The sequence below is a fragment of the Labrus bergylta genome, chromosome 7 (assembly GCF_963930695.1).
Source record: "Labrus bergylta chromosome 7, fLabBer1.1, whole genome shotgun sequence".
Taxonomy (NCBI): Eukaryota; Metazoa; Chordata; class Actinopteri; order Labriformes; family Labridae; genus Labrus; species Labrus bergylta.
This window is the reverse complement of record NC_089201.1, coordinates 33,691,431-33,695,259: the sequence shown is the minus strand read 5'-3', so window position 1 is coordinate 33,695,259 and position 3,829 is coordinate 33,691,431. Positions and strand designations below refer to the sequence as shown.

Below are 3,829 nucleotides of genomic sequence, written 5' to 3'. Positions count from 1 at the left end.
TAATGGATGTCTTCTAAATACATGAGCATGTTCACAATTCAACTCACATGAAAATACTTACCGTGTTTGTCTGGCTCCACCTCAGCATCGCTGTCAGGATGCACATTCTCTGTTAGGGGGTGGTAGTAAGGAGAATGACTCTGGTTTAAATTCATTTGATTCATGCATAAATAATGCATTTAGGAAAATGTATGAAATAAAAGTATTAATGTACATTTTTTATTTATGTAGAGACATTTGAAAAGAGATTTAAAAACAATAGTACCCTCAGGGTCAATGCTGATTTCATCGAGGGTCTTTCCCTTAAATTCTGCCAGGCGTTCCTTTTTCCAGAGCCATGAGAACTTTGCTTATTTTAGCAAGTTGGAGGGTGCCCTCAGGAAGTCTGTAGAACTGCCGATGCACTCTTATATCATGGCCGAGAAAATCTGCTAACTGATCCAGCTCTGTATTACTGAGGTTGAGAACTTGAGATAGTGTTCCTGTTTGTTTGCGCAGTTTTGTCGAGGTTAGACTTTCAGGACTTGTTGCACCACAGACCTTGGCAAAATGTCTAAGGCTATCAGAACCACGGTAGCAGGTAAAAGCAGTTGGTCTTGCAAATAAGTACTTGTTCTCCTGAGGAACCCCACATTCATGCCGTTTGCTCACCAGCAGATCCAATGCTTGCTGCATTGCTGGGGTCAAAAGCACAGGAACTTTTCTTCCCCTTTTTCCTCTTGTCTCAATCCTTCTGAAGTGTTGGCAGAGTTTCTTTTCTAATGCAGACAGAGCTTCACTGACATCTTCCCGAGGGTCTGATACATTGTTAGCCAGATATGCAGACAGGGGAATTTTGGACACCTCCCCTGCTCTTCTTCGGTTGAACAAAATAACTTGTGTCAAAGTGATCTTTGCCAGCTGTGTCCATGTCTGCGGGGATGCCTCTGTCGATAATTTTGCGTGGATGTGCTTTTGTTGAACATCCAAAAAAGAATGCAAGGTCTGGACATCTTTTGTGAATGGAAGCAACAGAGGGGTATTCCACTTGGATTCCTGAAGAGTTCTTAGAGATGCAGCTGATATCATCTCGTTCCATCTGGCCTCATATACTCTGCGGAAGGTACCAGCATCTTTTGCCACACTGTAGTTGTTCTGTACATTGGCACGGCTTTCAACAAGAAGAGAAATCTTAGTCAAGCTATGTCCAATTTTGAGAGCAAGACTTGGGCACTTATAAGCATGTTTTTCACTGTCATAGCCTGCCACACATTTCACAGCTTGCACAACTTGCATAAAGTTTGCAGGTTTGATGTGGTCTTGAATAGTCTTTAAGGAAGTGGTTTTCCTTGAGCAGAGCAGAAGCCTTCCAAGCTCTCTACATTTCTGCCGAATGTACTCATGTTTGCCAGCATCATAACCAAGTCGGTTAAACAGATGCTCACCATACTCCACGATACAGGCATCAGATTTGACTGCAGAAGAAACTTCATCTTGTACCATATTGGTTATCAATCTCCAAAGTTCTTGTTTGACACCAGGTGGTGGTGGTGTAGTAAATGCACAGAGAGCCTGGACACAGGTTTTGCCTGGTTTGCCTGGAACATTAGGTTTGAACTTGCAGACGATCATGTGCCGCCAAAGAAGTTTCCTTGCATAAAACCCTTGACAATATGTACAATGCATGAAATCCTGTGCTTTGGAGTCCTGTCTTGGCTGCCTGCGAGGAACAAGATTTCCAACACCGGAATTTAATACTTCAACATTGTGTGCAAAGTTGCCTCTGTTTCTCAAATGTTCCAGATGCATTCGTCTTTCTTTTGAGCGTTTAGGAAAGGATAAAGCCTCTGCAACCTCTGTCGTATTGGGATGAGCCCGCTCCAAATGTCTTGCAATTTTAACAACTCCCAACTTACAGTAAAGACAAAACTGCTTTTTGTTGTATATTCTTGACCCGTTCTCCTTTTTACAGATGGTAGGTATGACGAGTGAATCATCAGAATCTCTATCTTCTGTAAGGAGTGAAGAGGCACTGTCAGGAAGATTCTGGTCCAGATCTGGAATTGAGTTTTCTAACAGGGAACCAGTGTCTCCTATTTCACTCAGTTTTGATGAGTTACCACTCCTAGTTGGTGTTGTAGCACAGGACACACTAGTTAAACGTTGCCTTTTACGTCTTGTACCACGGCTGCATCTCTTTCTTAAGGGTGAGCGTCCTCTATAAACCAACTGTTTTGAAGAGGCACTTGCTTCTGTTGGGGAAAAAACACTATCTTCAATGTCATCCACATGCCTTTGAAGCAAACTGTCTCTCTGGCTCTCTCTCTGTTTGACGGGCCCAAGAACTTCACTGATGTCTGTACCATCAGAATCTTCACTGGTCTTTGGGATATATTCCTCTCCACTGTCAGCTGAGGTTGAGTCAAAAAGCTCATCCGAATCCAAATCAATCCAGTTTTTCATCTTGGGAAAATAAAATGTAATATAAATTCTTGTTGAAATATTTGCTTAACCTTTTTTTCATCTTGCTCAAAATTATTTGTTTCTTTACCTGTATGCTTTTGGTCCTCCTAAGCCTAGGGATAGGAACTTGGTGGTAACCCTTTTTGGAGAGGCTGAGTTCATAGTCAGAGGCAGAACTTGGACTTGATATCTAGAGTCCAAAAGAAATGTTTTTTTTCACTTCTATCAACAACAAAATAACACAATTGATGAAAAAGATACACACACAAAATGTACCAACTTCACAATACCTGAAAACATCTGTTAACATGAACAGGATTCCTAGATGGAGTCTGAGATTCATCAGAATCTGTGTAGTCGACAATGGAAATATTTACTCCAACTTTGTTCAGACCGGTTGCATCAGAGCCCTATTGAAATAATAGTGACATGATAAAAAGAAATGTGAAAAATACAAAGCTTTGTAGAGTGGCGGCATTTTACATGATTAGGTGACACATCATGTTGGTTATCAAGTCATTCATCAGTCTCTTACATTTGCACACTGTTTTTATCTTGCCGGTTTTCTGCTCATATCACTTTTATACTTCATTTTATGCCTGTATGTCCCTCTTCTACTGAACAAGAACAAAAGAAGACAAAAGCACATAGCCCACTATGCTGGACAAAAAGGTCATTATTTCGGTAAAATCTAATTACATTGTGCATATTTTCATACATTTATTTTATAGTGCGAGGCATTGCTAAATCCCTATTCATGACACATTTTTTAATGGTCTGATGAATTTAGATAAACTGTGATTTGGTGTATTAAAAATATATTTCAAAAACATTAGAAATTAAGTGATTTCATGCATTTAATGAATGCAGTAAATTAGAATACACCAAACAGAAAAACCTCCAAATAAACTGGCACTGTATCTCACCCTCTAGAATGAGTGCCTTCTAGCATACCTCTCAAATCAGATGAACATAGATCGTAACCAAACAAATATGTACTTAATAATAATCAATAATGTTGATACTTCAACAATGGATCAATGAGGAGAGGCTTCAAGATCTAAAAGGAAGACCAGTAAACGGTTCAGAAACATAAATGAATACCTCAATCTGGGAGACAGAAGTGCTCTGAGGATCCTGCTCCGTGGTTCTGGAGATGTCAGCCTCAGCAGAGTCTGTCATAGGAGATTGGCCTCCATCCTGAAGAATATAAGTAGTTTAATTGTTGATGGAAATAATCACTGACATATCTCAGATGTAATACCATTAAGCAAATACAAATGAGAAAAATACTTCTTATATAGTTATTCAGTACATCATGTGTCATTAAGTTTGAATTCCCCTCCACTTTGATCCATTGTTTGTGTGTTAACTCTTAGAAGTACAT

General features: G+C 39.7%; 1 long non-coding RNA gene across 1 annotated transcript; it reads right to left on the bottom strand.

Annotated features, from left to right (window-relative positions):
• Positions 1 to 1,668: 1,668 nt before the first annotated feature.
• On the bottom strand, positions 1,669 to 2,836 carry LOC136179603 (uncharacterized). The gene is made up of 3 exons (XR_010666597.1): positions 2,733 to 2,836; positions 2,531 to 2,632; positions 1,669 to 2,442 (listed from the first exon to the last, which is right to left on the bottom strand). It is a non-coding gene; the product is annotated as an uncharacterized lncRNA (long non-coding RNA).
• Between the last annotated feature and the right edge of the window lie 993 nt (positions 2,837 to 3,829).